Source organism: Macaca fascicularis, chromosome 2, assembly GCF_037993035.2.
Source record: "Macaca fascicularis isolate 582-1 chromosome 2, T2T-MFA8v1.1".
NCBI lineage: Eukaryota > Metazoa > Chordata > Mammalia > Primates > Cercopithecidae > Macaca > Macaca fascicularis.
In genome coordinates, this window is record NC_088376.1 from 200,432,288 (window position 1) to 200,453,836 (window position 21,549).

Genomic DNA, 21,549 nt, shown 5'->3' on the forward strand with positions numbered 1-21,549 from the left:
AGCAAGAATCTCTAGAGATTCTTGAGAGGTCCAAGAGAAGATATATCTTTTATATTCAAGGGTTTTGAAACCACAGCAGGGAGCCAAAAGTCTGGTGTCATGGCTTGTCCTCATTAGGAATGTAGAGTGTAAAGCCAGAGAGCAGTAGTCGCTTAGAATGACCAAAGATAAAAGGAGAGGAAAGCAATAATGGAAAAATAAGGTGGGATGTTGAGAAGCTAATATAGAAAGGGGGAAATCTTTGAAATACACTTAACAGCAAACTGAGTTCAGGCAGGGACAGTAGATAGCCAGAAGAGTTACAGGCAGGAATGAAGGTTTCTGAAAGATCTAATCTGAGGGACAGTGTGGGAATGGCTTCAGAAGAGTGTGTGCTGGATGGTGATAGTTTGCGTCTGAGCAGGGTCGTTCTGTGATGCCATCTGAAACAAGAAGAGTGTCAAAAAGGACAGAAGTACTCGATTACCTTTGCTTAATTTGATGCTACCAGACATAAGATGCTTGTGTTAGTAACATGTTGTTGAGACAGAAGAGTTCCTTTGACCCTTTTGCAGGTGGGAACTGGAGTGCGCAGGCTCTGGGTCCAGCCTGCCACTTTGATGCTGACAGGAATGAGCTTCACTCACTCGAACCCACAGGGCTCCACTCCTCACAGGAGGGAGCACACAGGCAAGAGGGGGCTGGAACTGGGGCAAATGCTTTTGGGTTCCAGCCCCATGGCAGCATCTAGGGGTGTGATAAAAATGAATACTCTTTTAGCAGTTGCTGTCCGTGGACAGCTAAGTGTTAACCAGCTTAGTGGAGAGTCAGGGTGACAGCCTATTACACTTTGCCCTCTTGGTACCCAGGTTCTTGTTCAGCATCTAGGAAGAATCAGGTTGCACGAATGGTTTGAAAGGTGATGAATGCAGAGGATTTTATTAAGCAGTGGACATAGCTCTCAGCAGAAGGGGAGCTGGAGAGGGGATGGTGCAAGAAGAAGGTGATCTTTCTTTGAAGTCTGGTTGTCTCCATCTGGGCTCGTCTCCGAAGCTGTGCTGTCTGAAGTTAAGCCGCATCTATCAATAGTCTCGGATGCCCAGTTGCTTCTTCACCTCTTGATATTCAGCAGCTTGTGTTGCTCTGCCAGCTGAAGTCTGTTGTGGGCACAGAACAGGGGCAGACTGGGCCCAAAAGGCAACATTTGGGCAGAAAAATGGGGTCAGATATTTTCACTTATGGTCACTGTCTCGGGCTTAAGGGTGGGGTTTAGCCAGGAGCCCAGCTCTTCTGTATCATTGTGGAAGGCAGAAAATAATTGCTTGCCAAGATGCCCACATGCTAATCCCCAGAACCTACGAATATGTTACCTTATGATGTGATTCAGGTTATAGAACTTGAGGTCAGAGGATTATCCTGAATGATGTAGAGGCACCCAATCAAATCACAGGAGTCCTTAGAATGGAGAATCTTTTTGGCTACAGTTGTTCAGAGAGATGCAAGGAGAGAAGGACTTGACATCCTGTTTTGGACTTTGAAAATGGAGGAAAAGGGCATGACCCAAGGGATGCAGGTGCTCTCAAAAGCTGGAAAATACAAGGTAACCAGTTCTTCCCTGAAGGCTCCAGAAAGAACCATAGCCTTGTGAACACTCTAATTTTAGCACAAAGACACATCATGTCAGATGTCTGGTCTACAGAAATATAAAATAATAAATGTGCCTTGCTTTAAACCATTAAGCTGGTGGCAATTTGTTACAGCAGCAATAGGGAACTAATATACATGTACTGGGCTTGCAAGGTAGACAGCACTGTGAGAGAAGAAACCACAGAAAATTACTGCTGAGATGAACTACTGAGATACTAGAATCTAACATCCTCATTTTAGAGAAAAGAAACTGTTGTTGCTAAGGAGTTGACTGATGTGCCTAGGGTCACACAGCTACAGCCCTTTAAGCCAAATTGTTGCTCTTTCTTGTATCCTACACATTTCCTCATAAAGAGGTTCATGGGCAGGGGGTGAGAGATGTAGAAAATAGATGCACCAGTCACAATATCAAGTGAAAAGCTCTAAGAGCCAGGAAGAGAATAAACAAAAATGAGGGGAATAAAAGAATCAAGAAAGAAGTAAATCTTTCTGCATTCAAAGACAAGTTCCAGCCAGAACTGGGAACATTTAAAGCGGAGAACGCAGAAAAAAATATAAAAATAAGAATAAAAAAAAGATAGATCGGCCCCTAGAAGCCCAGGTAAAGCATGAAAAACGATCAAATGAGATGGGAGAGAGAAACCCTCGCCTGCGTTTCTATGCCATCTAAATCAGAGTAGATTCATTTTTGTAGATGCTCCCAGCGTTGACTTCTCCTTGAGAAAGTAGGTGGTGAGTCCATGAGGTGACTGGCATTGAAGACCTGTGTGTCTCATTAGTCCCTGAAAGACAAAAAGGGGGAAGATCTACTTCACCTCAGAGAAACGAGACTGCCCTTGGAGAGTCATTCCACCTGAGCAGTTGTTCTGAAAACAGGTCTTTTTTTTTGTCTAATACCAAGTCTCAGAGGAGAGCTGCCTTTCTCATGACATTCTTTATGGGCCTTCTCTGGGTTAGAAATTAAAGAGAAATATGTCAGATACAAAATCTAGGAACAAAATATAAAACATGACTCTAATGGGGTAGTAATAATGATAGTGCCATTGGAAATACCCAGAAAAGAGCAAATTGTCAGGATTTAAAAGGTCATTGAGATCATCAGTCATGCAAGTATTGCTCTTGTTTGCTAATTCATTTCTTTTATGGTGAAGAATACACCTGAAAAATCCAGTGGTAGAAATGTTCTCAGCGCAGATTCAGTTTGTATAGAATGACATTTATATCCATTTGTTTCCGACTCTTATGATTAAACATCCATGGTATTAGTGTGAGTGAATGTATAGTACAAGGGGAGAAGGAATAAGGATTCTTATGTTTGATTATTTTAGTTACACTTACATGATAATTGTAGCTAAAAAGATCAATTATGCAAATTTTAAAAATAGTCTTTGGTAAGTGTCTTTCTTATTTGGTCTTCATTGAACTGCCTCATTTGTCATATGCCCCATGCTTTTTAAAAATTCTCTCCCATAGCACCTCTATAGAACACTCTTCTAGATTCGCCTCCGCAGCCCACCCGACTGTGGGAGCAGAGGCCATACAATCTAAAACTCTTTCTTTAATTTGCAATACAACATCTAGAAAACTCAGTATCATCTGCTTAGAGAACAAAAGCTTTCCTTTGAAGTGATTTCTCTCCCATTCTGCAAACCCCAAATGCCCCAAATGTGTCAGATTTTATATATGAGTAAAAATCTTCCCATTCATTTTCTTGCATGGCTTCTTCCCAGGTTTCCATTGAATCCTGTCTTATGGTGCTTCATGATATGGGTGGAGATAGTATGAGGCTGTGTTCACAACTGTCTCTTTGTGCTCCTTTAGGTAGTTGATTCTAGGCTTCGTTTACATAGCACACCCTTAGATAACATCCTTTCATTCAGTGTTGTTTCATTATAACCTTGATGAGAAGAAATCATTGATTCCCTGCCTGGGGCCAATATATATGTGACATTTGCCCATTTGGACCATGTCTGCATGGGTTTTCTTTCTCTGGGTACACTCTTTTTTCCTACATTCCCAAAGTGTCCTATATTCCCAAAATGTCCATGCCAAATGAATTGTGTGGACATATGTCTGAGTGGTCCACGTCTCAGTCAGCATGGATGTGTATGAGTGGGCCCTGCAGCTGCGTGGTGTTCTGTCCAGGGTGGGTTCCGGCCTTGCTCCCTGGGCTGTGGGGATAGGGTGCAGCATCTGTGAACTGAAATGGAGTAATTGGGTAATTATTGATATGGTTTGACTGTGTTCTCACTCCAATCTCATCTTGAATTGTAGCTCCCATAAATCCTACATGCTGTGGGAGGGACTTGGTGGGAATTAATTGAATCATGAGGGCAGTTTCCCCTATACTCTTCTCATGGCAGTGAATGAATCTCCCGAGATCTGATGGTTCTGTAAGGGGAAGCCCCTTTTGCTTGGTTCTCATTCTGTCTCGTCTGCTGCCATGTAAGACGTGCCTTTAGTCTTCCACCATGACTGTGAGGCCTCCCCAGCCACGGGGAACTGTGAGTCCATTAAACCTCTTTTTCCTTATAAACTACCCAGTCTTGGGTATGTCTTTATTAGCAGCATGAAAATAGACTAATATGATTAGATTGCTTATTTTCATTAATCTTTCTTAAATATATGTGCAGTTCTCATTTATTTCTATTTTTAATATTGGAAGTGTTTTGACCTTTATTTAGGAATATGGTGATGTTTTGTGACCAGAAATATAGGAACTTAACTCTCATTTATACCAATTAACCTATGGGAAAATCAGTTTTTTTATACATAGTTTTACTTAACGTTGCAGTTTCCAAAACCTATCAGTGACATTAGGTGAGCAGTTACTATATTGTTAAAGTAGATGGAGACATATTTTATTATTATCACTCTTAATAAAAACAGTGGTTTTGGAAACAATGGTTTTTTAAAATATACTAACTTACCTCTGAGATTTTTCTACAATAATATATTTAAAAGTGAAAATATTGTGTTTTCAAGCATTAATTTTTTTCTCTAAATTCACTTATCATATCCAGAAAGTGACTCTCATTTAGTTATGGTGTTACCTGACATTATAACCTTTGTCTTGGTATAAGGAAGCCATTAGACACTAAGATATGAAACCTTAAAGGGAGAAAAGGCAAGTTACTAAGTCTTCCACCCTTTCTTCCCATCTTCTGAACCCTTTACTTCAGGACCATATCCCACCCCTTCTACCACTGGAGGATGCTTGGTCTGTAGCTACCCTTTAAAATATCATTGCACACAGTGTGCGACACAGTACTAACAGATTAGTGTTATCTTTAATCCTATTCTAACTTTAGAGACCTGAGCATAGAGAGGTTAAGAAATGTGCCTATACAATAGTAGAATCACCTTTTAAATCCATGTCTATTTAACTGGAAAGCCCTAGTATTGAACCACTCCATTATAAAGCTCACATTCATCTTTTGAAATACTTTTTTTGTTATACATTTAGAGATAAAACATAAACTTTGTGGCCAGTACCCACACAATATAGAGCAAAGAATAAAGAAACAAAAAAAAAAGGTAAAAAAAAAAAGACAAAGAAAATGTAAATCTTGATAGTTGAAAGACAAATTCAGCTCAAATTCTCCTCTGTGGTTTTTCCCTTCCACTTGTCCATATTCACTGACAAAGAGGCTACTGGGAGAAGTGGCAGCATGAGCAGAATAGAAAGGTTATTATTCATGTGAACCTGCATTTTCTCAGGCCATCATAGGAATATTCTACAACTAGCAGGTGCCAAGGTCACTTCAGGAGCAAAGTCTAGACTCTTCCTCTGACTACATAAATAAATTCTCTTGGTAGATAGTGTCAAGGACATTTCCCTCTACTTGTGAATTTGGAGGTTGGTAAATTCACTTACTATACTTCTCACAATAGAGTAAGCAAATGTATTAATAAATTACAGGAAAGAGGGGAGAGAGTATGGAATAAATTATAGTCATGCCTCATTTAAAGATGGGAATTTTGTCGTTAGGCAGTTTCCTAGTGTGACCATCATAGAGAGTGCTTACATAAACCTAGATGGTGCAGCCTACTGCACACCTAGGCTCTATGGTATGCCTTATCGCTGGTAGGCTACAAACCTGTATAGCATGCTACTGTAGTGAATACTGTAGGCAATTACAATACAATGGTAAGTATTTGTATATCTAAACACACCTAAATACAGAAAAGGTACAGTAAAATACAACATTTTGTCTTATGTAACCACTTTCGGTATATGTCATCCATTATTGAACTAAATATTGTTGTTCAGTATATGGCTGTATTTAAGCCCCACAGATGTGGAGACTCTGTCTTATTTCTCTTTATTTTTCCATTTCCTAGCATAGAATGTAGCATGTAAGGAGGGCTCATTAACTATTTATTAAACTGTAGATATCAATCTACAATAATGAGTGTAGGGCAAAAAATTAATAAAACAGATAGTAGCTCAAAAACTCTTAATTATATTAAAACTAAACACTATGTTTTTCTCAGATTAATAAGAAAAACTATTTTTGCAACTCTTGAAAAGCATTGGGTTTGATAGGATCGAGAGAGAAAGTCTAATAAAAGTAGGTGTTAAGAAGCCAATTTTTCAATAAGTATTTCTACACAGAGGTAAAGAGTTATCTGCATATTAATGTTTACTAAACTATGACATTTGTTCTAAAATAAAAATTTTATTAGATACTAATCCAGATGAATTATTTTCCCTCAAGTGATTTGATGAAAGGAAATTCTATTATGTAGTCACATTTATTTAAACGTATGTAAAATTTACTCTTCTCGTCAGGGTTCTCTACAGAAACAGAACCAATGGGGTGACTATTGTTTACTTATGTTAGAGAATCAGCTAATGTGCTTATGGAGGCTAAGTTCTAAAATCAAATGGCAAGATGAAGATGCAACCCGGGAGAGCTGACGACATAGCTGCAGCCTGAAAACCAGCACACATGAGATCCAAATGCTGATGTTTCAGTTCAAGTCCAAAGACAGAAAAAGATTCACGTCTCAGCTCAACAGTCAGGCAGGAGTTCCCTCTTATTCATGAAACAGTCATCCTTTTTGTACTATATAGGCCTTCAAAAGATTGTATGAGATCCACCCACATCAAGGAGGGCAGTCTGCTTTGCTCGGTTTATTGATTCAAATGTTAATCTCATCGAAAAATACCCTTACAAACACATCTAGAATATGTTTGACCAACTATCTGGGCACCTTGTGGTCCAGGCCACTTGACATATAAAATTAACCATCACACTTACTAACAGGAATGAAGGGTGAAAAAGAATCTTAGTGATAAATTGATCAACATGATAGGCAAAAAACTGCTATTCACAAAATAGGCATGATTTGTGGAAGAATGAACAGTATTTCCAGATGAAAATGCCCCTAAATAATAATGGTTCTTTTTCTGACTTCACTTATGTATTGTTTGCTTTAGGCTTCACATCTTTCTGGAAATCAGGAAACCTGAACTATATTGATGTATTAATCTAACTCTCATCACTGTAACTATATTTAACATTTTTCTCCATAAGGAAAAGACTGTTTCTATTTCTATAGCATTTTGTGAATATACACGTTGTGAAAAACCTGGCTGAACAACTGCTTCCTGTTTAGAGATAGAAACTGCATTTTATCATGGATTCAAAATACCAGGGAGAACTGCTCTCAGTAATAATTTCTCAACTAATTTATTTATTTCACATATTTACATTAGTTATTATCTCCTTGCACTTCAAGAAGCAAGCATACCCCTTGTAAGTTCCTTTGTCCAAAAATTAATGTCACAGGATCATAATCCCATAGAGAATAATTTTCTTCTTTTTATAAGAAAAAATAAGAAACATATTTGTCAACCTCTTCTCCAGTTATTAGATGTGCAAGTATAACAGCGATTCAGGCTGTCTCAATTTGGTCCCAGGTTAGCCTTGTTAGCACTGAGATCCCTTCAGAAACGGAAGCTTTTTTAACTGTATCATTTTTATCCATATCGGGTACTGAGCCATGTGCAAAGCATATGGCTGAGGCCAGGAAAGTAAATCTAAGTTCTCCAAGATCGCACAGTTACACGGTAGAAAGGCAGTAATTTTAGCTGAAGCATTAGATAGCTCTTCCAGGCATGCCTCATATTCTAACTGATTACTCCAATATTAATTTGGAGTTTCAAGAGACTTTATGACCAATGTCTTGCCTGACTAGGGTTGCAGTTCAAGAGTCCCTTTGGGAGATAATTTGCCTTTTCTTGCAATTCAATATTCCAGAATATTTGCTGTGCAAAAACAAGAGCTTGAAAATAATATTTTCAATGAGGAACTTGCTAACAGAGTCTAGAAAGGTGGAATACTGACCGATGAATAGGGGGCTGAATTACTTGAACATATAGGATGGTCTTGTCCTGAAAACAGTGATTAGCTAAATTTTATTCAGAAGAGGGAGCATCACAGAGGAGTCACGAGCATGAACCTTGAAGTCTACGTCTAATGCTGGTCCTGCTGTGTCTTCTAGTTCCTGCTTAATCTCCCTTTGAACAAAACCTTGTTAGGTATTACTCAGAAAATACAGTTATTGATGCAAAATATGCACAACATTACTAACTGCTTACTCTCTTGAGTACCTGCAAGCTCAACCCACTTATGTGTGATATTTGGGCAAATTGGACCATGGCATAGGCCAAAAAATTATATCTACTATATTTTTTATCATATTCTTAAATTAACTGGACTTTTGTGTACACATTTTCTCAAATTTGAAGTGTTTGTGTGTTGTTTAAGTATAATTTTAATAACTGTGATCACAAATTCTACACCGTGTATAGTATATTAAGGACCATCTATATCTAATCTATTAGTCTTATACTTCTTAAACTTGTTTCCCTTGGGTCTTTGAATTTATCTTATAATGAGGTACAATCGATGTATTGAAAATTGTTGAACTGGTTATTGTCTATTCAGACATTTCTTAATTCTAACAATGGCAAGGTCAAATAAAATCAGTAGATAATGTCACAAGGAATGTCAGACTGTGTGATTTGAAAATCAAATTTACTTACACTTTTAGCAAATAATCCCATCACCAGTCTCATTAAATAATCTTCATTGTGTGTCACTGTGTTACTCTTATGGGAGAAACACTGAAGGAAAGACTTGGACATATGTTGATATTTTCATCACAGTCATCCATCACTATAATGAGTAACCAAAGCCCCTTTGAAAATAATATATCTGGCATTGCATAGATTCCAAAGCATTGACTTCTTCTGTAACAGACTTTCAGAGACATTAATATGAATGTTATGCTAATTTGTCTGTTTTGACCTAGAGTTTATTTAAAATCCTAGAGGATTTTCAAGAGGCTATTGCTTCATTAAACTAACTTGTAAAGCAAAGCTAACTTCAGCCTTTTATTTTATTAAAATTAATTAATCTAAAAAATTATTTGAAGAGTGAATCAACACAAGCTCTTCAAGAAGTGTAGTTCAATTTAAGCATTAATTGGGGGGTCTGAAGTAGTAGCCTAAAGCTGGAGTAAAACGATTCTGAATTTAATTCCCAACTTTACTACTTACTAGCAAAATGTCCTTAGGTATGTATGTTATTTACACTTTTTAAGTTCTTTGCATACTGAACATTAAATTTCAGTAAATAATACTACCTATCTTCTGCTTGTTATAAGGATTAAATACACTGATTATATGAAGGTTTAGGACAGTCTCTGGGACCCAATAGTCACTAAATATATAGTTATTATTATTTCTTAATCATTATTTTCAGTACCTGGGCTTATAATAGGAAATGTATAAACTAGTATTTAATTCAGAATTTTTTTCTGAGGGCAATCATAATGGTTTAGAATTTGGGGATACGATTTCTTTGTGAAATTCTTTAAAACATTCAAAACGAACATTAAAAAGTATTTCTGGTAAACTTTCACAGTGTAAGTTCCATGATGAGTGCTGTCCATAAGGTGAGGCTCCTAATCTCAGGCACTTATCATCCTGTTTTTCAGATAACGAATGCATAGAAGATGACAACAAGCATCCTCAAACAATAGTAGTGGCTTTAAACCACTACTCCAGACCCCCAATTAATGCTTAAATTGAACTACACCTCTTGAAGCGCTTGTGTTGATCCACTCTTCAAATAATTTTTTAGATTAATTCATTTTAATAAAATAAAAGGCTGAAGTTATCTTTGCTTTACAAGTTTGAGGATGCCTGATAAACGACAAATGGCTTGAGAGGAAATAACCCATATGGCCTTATAGAGATGGTAAACCTCAAACAGCTTTTAAGAGAAGGCAGAATTTAAATTCAAGGGATTTCATAGAAATGCATAAAATTAAATTCACAAGTGTGTGGTTAAATATAAGAAGTTCTAAGATGAGATTTTACCATGTATTTGGGAAACAAATATTGAACTTTTCATTTGGAACAGAGTTCTTATAGAAGAAAAGAGGTCAAAGTTCTTCAGAAGTTCTTGATTGCTAGGAAAGGAGTATAACTTAGCATATTCGACAATAGGGGGTCAGTTAGGTATGATATCTAAGTGAAAATATAACCCTTAATAAAATAATGACATAAGTAAATGCAAAAATATATATTTACAATACCTTGCCTACAAACCTTTTTATTTCTTTTCTCCTTCCTTCCTTCCTTCCTTCCTTCCTTCCTTCCTTCCTTCCTTCCTTCCTTCCTTCCTTCCTTCCTTCCTTCCTTCCTTCCTTCCTTCCTTCCTTTCTTCTTCCCTTCCCTTCCCTTCCTTCTTCTCTTCCTCTTTCTTTTCTTTCCTCTCTCTCTTTCTTTCTCTCTTTTTCTCTTTCTTCTTTTCTTTCTTTCCCTCTCTTTCCCTCTCTATCTCTCCCAACCCCCTCACCATCTCCGCAGCTTTCCAACCGCCGCCCCACCCAACACACCAACACACATCCAGAGCTTATCCCTGTTAGTTCTTTCTTCTTTGCTTCTGGCCTTTTTCACTCTACCTCTCCAAAAACATCCACATCCTTCTCCTTTTCAGGAGGAGGAGATGCCTTCTTCTTCAGAACTTCTGGTTGCCAGTCTGATGCTCAGTCCTAGACACTACCCTCCATCTTATAGCCAGGTTGTCACAGCATTTTCTTAACAAAGGCAGCCTTCTCCCTCTTCCAAGGAATTCTTGCACTGCTTACAAAAAAGACAACTTTTTTTTTTCAATTAGGTTTTCTATGGCTTGAATGTGCTCCCTCTAAAATTCAGATGTTGGTGGGCCTTTAAGAGATGCTTAGACCATGAGGGCTCCTCCCTCATTAATGAGATTAAGTTCCTCATAAAAAGGCTTCAGGCAACACTGGGCTCTCTTACTTTTCTGCCTTCTGCTATGTGAGGACACGACATTGGTTTCCTCTGCAGGATGCAACAAAAAGTGTGATCTTGGAAGCAAAGAGCAACTCTCATCAGACAACTGAAACTGCTAGTACCTTGAGCTTGAGCTTCCCGGCCTCTGGTACTACTTACTAGCTATATGTCCTTAGGCATGTATGTTATCTACACTTTTTGTTCTCTTCTTAATAAATTGCCTAGCCCCAGGTATTCTGTTATAGCACCACAAATGGACTAAAACAAGGTTGCAAATACAAATAAGTATTCTTTTTATTTTGCAAGGGTGGTAAAGATGACAAAGAAAATTTCGTGTGACAAATTAAATAAAAAGAAGCTACAGAATTAAACATATGTATATGTTTATTCATTCATTTTTGTAGAAAAGTATACTCAGAAAATATGTGACAGCGTTTACAGCAAATAGTTAATAGTGGCTATCATTTTCAGGATGATACGAAGGGACTTTCCCTTATTACTCATATTTCCAAATTGTAGAAAGTTTTTATAATATGTTCATATTAGGAAAGAACAGTTAATGTTTACATTTGAAAAATAGATTATATACATTGATTTTTTCAAAATGATTTTGACAGTATAAATGTAGTATGAACTTGTATTTTGAGCAAATCATAAAGACACTCATTTTATTATGTATACAATAAATACCAGCCTCTGTAGTAGATACTTAAAATACACAATTATATTTTATTCTGTAAGCCACCTTATAAATAACTATTTGATTCTCATTTTATTAATAAAGAAATAGAGCATTTAAATAATTTGTCCTAGGTCACTCAGCTAGTAAATAGTGACACTAGGATTCAAATAAAGTTTTTGTGGTTGTTGTTGTTCACCATTATATCCACTCCTTGAAAAACATTCACTCAACTAGAAATGAAAGATACATTTTATAGATTTGGTCAGTAACCTGTATTTATTAATTACATTATAGAAAAGTCACATGGTTGAGAAAGATAGTAATCAATTTAAGGACATTTAAGGTCTAGGGTAAAGTATATGGCATCTGGTTTATTCCATTCATTGCACTTCTTCACTGTGTCACATAGGAATCTCATCTTGTGGTATATGCCGTGGAACCACTGAATTAACCCCTTAGGGAATTGATGCAACTAAACATTAGAGACATTTTCTAATTCACCAATTCCACATAAACCCAATGGACTATGTTAAGAATTTATGAAAATTCCTTGTCATTATCAGAATCTGCTTCACTGCATATTGTGCCTGGATAGTATCCTTAACAACAATGAAGCTGTTGCCAAAGTTGAAGTGATAAATGTATTGAGAAAGTGAACCTTCTCGTCATAATGTTTGGAAAAAGGTTGTCTCAAGGGCATTTAGGTTGATAGGTTTTTTTTTTTTTTTTTTTTAATTTTTAGAGGAAACATTATTTCATAGCTAAAGATAAAGAATCTTAAAAATGAGGTTGACAGGTCCCTTCCAGTCAAGTTGGAGTTTAACTCTAGAGGTTAGACATAGTGGGGACAAGAAGGCAAAACATAGTCATATTAGCTGTGTGAAAAATGTCACTTAATAAATATTTATTGAGTTATTTAGATGTGCCAAGCACTGTGCCATTTTTTAGGAATACAAGGATAAATGAGGCGTAGGCCTCCTCCTCAAGGAAAGTATAGTCTCAATGGAAAACAGGTTAAAAATTGCAACAGACCTAGTATAGTAAAATCATTTCAGAGTCAGGATTTGTTCCACTGAAGACTTGGCACTTGAATTGCAACCTAAATATGACCTAGGCATATTTCCATAAACAAGTCAGACTAGTAGTTCTAGGGTGGGGGCACTCCAAGTTGAAAGAAGTATGAAGAGGCTTGAGTCATTAAGGGAATTTCAAAGGGCTTAGAGAAGTGATAGGAAATAAAGTCAGGAAGGTAGGTGAGAACAAATTCAAAAGACCTTTGAAGACCACGTCAAAACATTAAAATTATGTTCAGAATAAACTCTCTTCCCCTTTTATTATAAATTTTTCACTACTCTTTATTCAGATGACTAGGGGAAAAAATTGAGACGTTTGTCCTCACTCCAAATTGGCCATCTACCGATGGCCAAATCTTGTTGATTCTTTCTTCAGGATATTTTTCAAAATTTATTTCAATCTTCCTTGTTTTAAGACATGATTTTATAGTTCTCTTCGTCTATGAACTGAAATGAAATAATCCTAATAGTTCTCCATTCTTCTCCAGTTTTGCTTCTTGTGATTTACATTTACACGATGAAGGAAAGGAGCTAGGTAGGAAGGAGGAAGTGACTGGGTAGGAAAGAAGAAAAAGTGAAGTCCTAAGATTCCAGGTGAAGTTTAGAACAAAGATGGACAAATGTGCCTTGTATAGAAATGCCTTGTTCTTGGTAATAGCGATCGGAATTCATAAGAATGAGTTTAGAAATGGCTAGGAAACAAGGAGTTGAGAGGTGCAGTCAGCTCACAGTTACACATGTAGGATACCAAAAATCACCAGGTATTTCAGTCAGGGTCCTTCAGAGAAACAGAACAAATGTGTGTGTGTGTGTGTGTGTGTGTGTGTGTGTGTGTGTGTGTGTGTGTGTGTGTGTGTGGAGAGAGAGAGAGAGAACAATTTGTCTTACAAAATTAGCTTATGCTAATTTGGAGTTTGGCAAGTCCAAAATCTGCAGAATAGTTGACATCGTAGAGATCTAGGGAAGAGTTGATGTCGCAGTATGAGTTTGAAGACAGTGGAAGCAGAATTTCCTTTTCTTCGGGGTCTTCAGCTTGCTTTCCCTTAAGGCCTTCAATTGATTGGAAGAGGCCCACACGCAGTATGGAAGGTAATTTGTTTTACTCAAAGTTTACCAATTTAAACATTGATCTCATCTAAACAAATATATTCACAGCGGCCGGGCACGGTGGCTCACGCCGGTTTATAGAATTCTCTGATGGTAGTTTGTATTTCTGTAGGGTTGGTGGTGATATCTCCCTTGTAATTTTTTATTGTGTCTATTTGATTCTTCTCTCTTTCCTTCTTCATTAGTCTAGCTAGTGGTCTATTTTGTTATTTATCTATTTTTTTTATTTTTTCAAAAAACCAGCTCTTGGATTCATTGATTTTTTTGGAGTGTTTTCTGTGTCTCTATCTCCTTCATTTCTTCTCTGATCTTAGCTATTTCTTGTATTCTGCTAACTTTGGAATTAGTTGCTCTTGCCTCTCTAGTTCTTTTAATTGTGACATTAGGGTGTCGATTTTAGATCTTTCCTGCTTTCTCTTGTGGGCATTTAGAGCTATAAATTTCCATCTTTACACTGGTTTAGCTGTGTCCCTGAGATTCTGGTATGTTGTCTCTTTGTTCTCATTGGTTTTAAAGAACTTCTTGATTTCTGCCTTAATTTCATTATTTACCCAGGAGTCATTCAGGAGCAGGCTGTTCAATTTCCACAAAATTGTGTGGCTTTGAGTGAGTTTCTTAATCCTGAGTTTTAATTAGATTGCACTGTGGTCTGAGAGACTGTTGTTATGATTTCAGTTCTTTTGTATTTACTGAGGATTGTTTTACTTCCATTTGTGTGGTCAATTTTAGAATAAGTGCCATGTGGCACTGAGAAGAATGTATGTTCTGTTGATTTGGGGTGGAAAGTTCTGTAGATGTCTACTAGGTCCTCTCGATCCAGAGCTGAGTTCAAGCCCTGAATATCCTTGTTAATTTTCTATCTCATTGATCTGTTTCATACTGACAGTGGGGTGTTAAAGTCTCCCACTTTTATTATGTGGGAATCTAAGTCTCTTTGTAGGTCTCTAAAAACTTGTTTTATGAATTTGGGTGCTCCTGTTTGGGGTACATATATATTTAGAATAGCTACCTCTTCTTGTTGAATTGTTCTCTTTACCATCATGTAATATACTTCTTTGTCTTTTTTGATCTTTGTTGGTTTAAAGTCTGTTTTGTCAGAGGCTAGGACTTCAACCCCTGCTTTTTTTTTGCTTTCCATTTGCTTGGTAAATTTTCCTCCATCCCCGTATTTTGAGCCTATGTGTCTTTGCACATGAGGTGCATCTTCTAAATACAGCACACGGATGATTCTTGACTCCTTATCCATTTTGCTAGTTTGTGTCATTTAATTGGGGCATTTAGCCCATTTACATTTAAGGTTAGTGTCATTATGTATGAATTTGATCCTGCCATCATCATGCTATTTGGTTATTTTGCACACTAGTTGATGCGGTATCTTCATAGTATCTTTGGTCTTTATATTTTGTTGTGTTTTTCAGTGGCTGGTACCAGTTTTTCCTTTCCACATTTAGTGCTTCTTTCAGGAGCTGTTGCAGGGAAGGCCAGGAGGTAGCAAAATCCCTCAGCATCTGCTTGTCAGGAAAGGGTTCTGTTTATCGTTTACTTACAAAGCTTAGTTTGGCTGGATATGAAATTCTGGGTTGAATATTCTTTTCTTTAAGAATGTTGAATATTGGCCCCCAAAAAATCTCTTCTGGCACGTAGAGTTTCCGCTGAGAAGTCTGCTGTTAATCTGATGGGCTTCCTTTTGTAGGTAAACTGGATGCACTTAACAGTTTTTCATTCATTTTGACCTTGGAGAATCTGGGGTTGATCTCGTGGAGTATCTTAATGGTGTTCTCTGTATTTCCTGAATTTTCATATTGACCTGTCTTGTTAGGTTGGGGAAGTTCTCCTGGATAATATCCTAAAGTGTGTTTTCCAGCTTGTTTCCATTCTCCCTTTCTCCTTCTGATACTCCAATCAATCGTAGGTTCAGTCTTTTTAGGAAGTCCCATATTTCTTGGAGGCTTTGTTCATTCCTTTTTATTCTTTTTTCTCTATTCTTGTCTGCATGTCTTATTTCAGCAAGGTGGTCTTCAAACTCTGTTATCGTTTCTTTCACTTGGTCGATTTGGCTGTTGATACTAGTGTATGCTTCACGAAGTTCTTGTGGTGTGTTCTCAGCTCCGTGAGGTCATTTATGTTCCTCTTGAAACTGGATATTTGAGTTAGCAATTCCTCTAATCTTTTATCCACATTCTTAGCTTCTTTGCGTTGGATTAGAACGTGATCCTTTAGCTCATTGTAGTTTTTAATTACCCATCTTCTGAAGCCTCCTTCTGTCAATTCATCCATCTGATTCTCCTCCTAGTCTGTGCCCTTGATGGAGAGGCATTGCAATTATTTGGGGGAGAACAGGCACTCTGCCCTTTTAGATTTTCAGCATTTTTTCATGGATTCTTTCTTATCTTCATGAGTTTGTCTAGTTTCGGTCTTTGAGGCTGCTGTCCCTTGGATGGGGTTTTTGTGGGGGCCTTTTATGTTGTTGTTGTTGTTGATGCTGTTGTTACTTTCTGCTTGTTTGTTTTTATTTCAAATAGGTCCCTCCCTATTCTATAGGGCTGCTGCCATTTGCTGGGGGTTCACTTCAGGCCTTGTTCATCTGCTTCACTCCTGTGCCTGGGGATGTCACTGCAGGAGGCTGGAGAGCAGCAAAGATGGGCGCCTGCTCCTTCTTCTGGGACCTCTGAGCTTGCGGGGCACCAGCCTGATGCCAGTAGGATGGATCACTCCTGTATAGGGTGTCTGACAACCCCTGTTGGAGGGTCTCACCCAGTTGGGTGGCACAGGGAGCAGGACCCGTTTAATTAATCAATTTGTCCCTTGATGGAGAGGGTGTGTTTTGCTGGGGGCAAACCTACTTGTCTGGGCTGCCTGGATTCCTCAGAAGTACCAGGAGGAGAGGCTAAGTCTGCTGGTCTGCATTAGAACAAATTCACAGCTTGAAATCAGACATAATTGTACTACAATTTATGGCAAGATGTGGATAAAAACATTAACAGAAGTTCATGCTATCGTCAATGTTCATTGCAAAGAAGTCAAGCTCATCTTCTGAAAATGAAAGTGATGGGCAAGAACATCTGAGACTGTATAGTTATCTACATCAAACACAGTAGGTACTTAGTATGGATTCATTATGTCAGTGAATAAGGGAATTTTTATGATATATGATAATTGGAGTTCTTTTTGCATCATGCAGCACAATTTTAGATTGGCATTTGTTCCTTACCTGAGTTAAAAGGAAGATGGCGGCATTGATTCAAGGCAGGGAATCAAGAATATGCTGGAAAGAGAAAGAATTACGTACTACATGGCCCAATTACTAAATAAAAGTAAATTTACCTGTCTTATACATTTTGTGGTGTTATTAAATATTTGATTCGCAATAAATTGAATAGTTTACAAATTTTTATTCTTCCTTACCTGGCCGTATACATATACATACACCACAGTTTGATCGCGAGGGGATATCTCTTAGATATAAAATCAAAATAGAATATTTTAAAATTTCTTCAGGTAGACTGACGGGCTGCATTTAATATCTGAAAGAGCATCTAGAATTATCAAAGTTTTGGCTAGCTCCACTCTACTCCTTCCTGGCTTAGTTAATTAACATCAAGGATTTCTACTTATTTGAATGCTAGATACACCCTAGGAAGTAATTCAGTTGCACTTTTCTAATACTGCCCACCAACAATCATATTTCCAAACGTTGGCATGCAGAAGAATCATGTGGGATACTTGCTTGAAATGCAGAGTCCTGGACCCTAGACCAGGAAATTCTTATTTGTATATTTGGAGTGAGAAGCAGAATTCATAGTTTTTTTATTTTAATGTTAATTTTTTTGTGTGGGTATATAGTAGGTGTATATATTCATGGAGCACATGAGCCGTTTTGATACAAGCATGCAGTTTGAAATGGATTGTGGGCCAGTTCGAGAACACCACCCTGAAATGATCAATGTTAGTAGTTGATCAATTTGGTCATATGTCAGTTTGACTGATTAATCTTTCATTCGATCAACTCATTTGAACTAAAAGATCAGTTAAGCCAAATGACACCCTGGTTACAAGCATAAGCAGAGCCTCATTGTATGGCTTTGGATCAATAATTTAACTTTCCAACTGCTCCATTGCTTGATCTATAAAATAGTAACTGTATTTCCTCACAGTGTTGTTTAAAGGAAGAACTATTAAAATATTACAAAACAAGTTTTAGATATGAATACTTAATAGCAGAATACTGTCAGTGTATTATGGAAATTAAATAATTAGTATGAGGGGAATTGATTTCACTGTTGTATAAAAGTACGTGTTTCTGCTCGACAAGGAGTAACTTGAGTTCTGATATGATTTGAACTACTATTTTTATTCTGAATATGCATTACTGGAAATAGGTCACAGCAGGAAGACAGATTAAGGCAGTTTAAAGGAAAATAGAAACTATAAAAAATAAATTTGCAATTACAATAAGAGAGCAGAGCTGTCTCCTTTTCTTTGTTTACTCAGTGGCCAATATAATCGTCCTCTATTTCACGTACAGGGTTAACCCTTGCATAACCTGACGTCTTTTTCCACATTCTCAAAAGGACGTGGGCATGTTCCTTCTGGTTTCAATATTAGAACAACGTGTATTTAGCACTCTGAGTTAATGTGGCACTGAGTTCTCCAGAAATACTAAACTTCATAAAGCATAATTTGCTATTGATGTAAGTTAAAAGACAAATAACAAGTAAGACCAAAAAGAGGGGGAGGGGATGAAGAGGGCAAAACACATAAATGTAAGAGGTTATATATAAAAGACGATGAGAAAGTATAGTATTCAGATTTTTTTTTTTTTTTTGTCAGGAGTGATGGCTCACGCCTGTAATCCCAGCTACTTGGGAGGCTAAGGCAGGAGAATCTCTTGAGCCTGGGAGGCGGAGGTTGTAGGTTGTAGTGAGCTGAGATCGTGCCACTGCATTCCAGCCTGGGTGACAGAGCAAGACTTGATCTCTTCGATGCATGAATCAATACTGATGATGTATAATAATAAATTATTTGGTTATAATATTTCAGTAGGTCTTCCTTTAAATATTATATTCCAAACAATTTCCTACCACACGTTTCTTCCTTCACACTATTTCAGTCGCACTGGCTTCCCTGTTGTTCCTCTCTTGTACTCCTCAGAGTCTTGCTTCAGGATCCTTGAACTTGCTGTTTCACTTTCTGGACCACTCTTCCGCCAAATACCCACACAGTTCGTTTTCACAATTTAAACAAATCCTCCTGAAATACCACCTCTTCACTGAGGCCTTCTTCAACCTCTCTGTCTAAAATAATGTCTCAGGGTCCTAGGCAGAGGCTCCTGTCCTCTAAGAAAGCTTAGGCCTTTTTAGGGAGAGTTCCTTAAGGCAGATAAATTAGGCTCCACCCAACACTGACAGACTCATAGTATTCAGAGGACACTGCAGAGAATTTATAATGCTAATAAAGGTCACCCACTAAAGAATGAGAAATGACTGAAATAAATATGAAGAATTTCTTGTGGTCAACCTGCTGCCCTGGAAAACTCTCCTCGCTGTTACACTAAAAACAGGTGAGATTTCAGAGATGTTATCTTGACGATGTGGCAGGAAATGCCCTCACTGAGGTGGGTTCTTCGCAAAAAGTGTTGGTGAGCTTGAGTCAGCAAAAAAGGGGCAAAAACTACAGCTTCAGCAGAAAGCAATGTGTCTGTAGCTGTTGAGTCAAGAGGTCCCCAAAGTTGACACAGACGGTAGCAATAATGATGACCTTGCTGCTTTGTGTAGGACTTTAGGTAGGCAGACAGTATTTAAAGTGTTTTTTTATTCAGCCATGACCGGTCCCAGCACAGCTTGAAACCACCCGTAAATATATATACCTTTTGTGTGTGTGTGTGGGGCACAGAGCCACTTTCTCCCTCCCTTGCTCTCTCATACTTTAGCTGCTTTAAGCAGAATGATGATTAGGGTGAGGCCAAGGTTTCCCTGTCCCCAGAGAAGGGAATAAAGGCCTCATGAACCCATGTGAACACACTGCAAGGTTCCAGCAAGAGAGGAGGGAATCAAACATTAGTGGTTCTTTTGGCTGTAGATGCCAAAGTCACCCTGGGAACAGGACTTATAAGGGGGGCACCTGCTTTCAACTGATGGGGAAGGAGACCTGCTAGGGTCATTTGGGCTTATTTGTTCTGCTAATATTGTAGCTTCCACTGTGGAAGGTATAGTGATTCTCTCAATCTTGAAGAGCCACATGTAGAAAGTGATAGTTAGACTTACAAATCTATCACCAAACCCTCTCTTGGTCTTTTCCTGAGTAGTCCAACCAAAAGTATACAGAATCGCAAGTAAAGGAGGAAAAATGAGAGCCTGGATTAAGGAAATGAAAGTAGCTTTTACTTTTACTGTTACTGGTCATGCAGGGCTTTTGTTTTAATATACTACATGTCTTACTAGTAGTAAGGGTTTGTAAGGGGTAGTAATAGATGTAGTATATTAAAACATAAGCCCTGCATGACTAGCAAAAGTGAGCTGGCAGATTATGGTCAATTGAATTCAGTTGTTTCTCCTATAAACCGACTGTTCTAATATTCTAGACATAATGATTATAACTGAATCCATCATAGACGGATGGTACTTGGTATACTGTCTTCAACCCTGCCAGCACCTTCTTTTCTATTCCCCTGGCACTAAGGGATCAAAATACATTATTTTAAATACATTTTTACAACATAGAGATGGGGTCTCGCTATGTTGCCCAGGTTGTTGTTGGACTCCTGGCCTTAAGTGATCCTCTTACCTTTGTCTCCCAAAGTGTTGGGATTACAGGTGTGAGCCATGGTGCCTGGCCTAAGATCAATTCTTGACAGTCATTAATTAGCATGGCTTTAGTGGAAGATCAGAATATGGAAGTATTCCAAAATATGGAAGATTGTTGAGCTGAAGACAGTTAAGAAGGAGCAGATGCAGGAGAGCTCTCTGCCCTCCCTCTCTTTGCCTAAAAGCAGGTCATAGATTTACAAAGACAGAAGATATCCTGAATCACCCCTCTACAAGGAGAACAAAGGTTAACCACTGAAGACAACTGTAGACTCTTACTGGCCTTGTGAAAAACCTTTACTAATTAGTATTCGTCTGCCAATTATTTGTCTTTTTTCAGTTACCACCCCTAGAGAGGGAAAATCCTTTTTCTTTGTTGCCACTTCTCTAAAAATTTATTGTTCTTTGTTGAAGATGTTATGTAAGCTGAAATTCAAAGCCACCTGTTTGAGAATTATTCATTCCCTGGCTATCTCTCTTCATATATATATAAAATATTATATATATACAAAATATAATATATATAATATATATATGTTTCCTTTTGTTTTTCTCATTGATTTATCTTTTGTACAGGGTTCCATTTCAACTAGACCCTGTGAGAGTTGAAGAAAAAATTATTTTTCTTCTCCTATACGTTCATGCCAAGAAGAGCCATTAAAAAGTCACTGAAAGGTCTCAAGTAGGAGAGAAATATGAACAGATAACTGAGGGAAAATATGTTCAGTAAGTGTGGAAAATTTGCTGGAGGTAGGGAGATTGTTGCAAGGGTTCTGAATGTCTTCCCCGTCCAGCCCACTGTAATGAAGGTGGTTCAATCATGCGTGTGCACATGGACCACAAAACAAACACCACAGTATTGCACACGGTCTCAGAACTGATCCAGGCCACTTCACACACGCCTTCTTCATGGTCATGGGC

General features: G+C 37.8%; 1 long non-coding RNA gene across 8 annotated transcripts in view; it reads left to right on the forward strand.

Annotated features, from left to right (window-relative positions):
- Positions 1–21,549, forward strand: part of LOC102130180 (uncharacterized) — a 167,866-nt gene that overhangs the window by 48,188 nt on the left and 98,129 nt on the right. Inside the window, exon 3 of one of the 8 annotated variants that reach the window (XR_012431841.1) lies at positions 16,348–17,200. The exons of the other annotated variants lie outside the window; for them this stretch is intronic. This is a non-coding gene — a long non-coding RNA (uncharacterized lncRNA). Of the gene's footprint in view, positions 1–16,347; positions 17,201–21,549 lie in introns of those variants that run through there. 8 annotated transcript variants of the gene reach the window in all.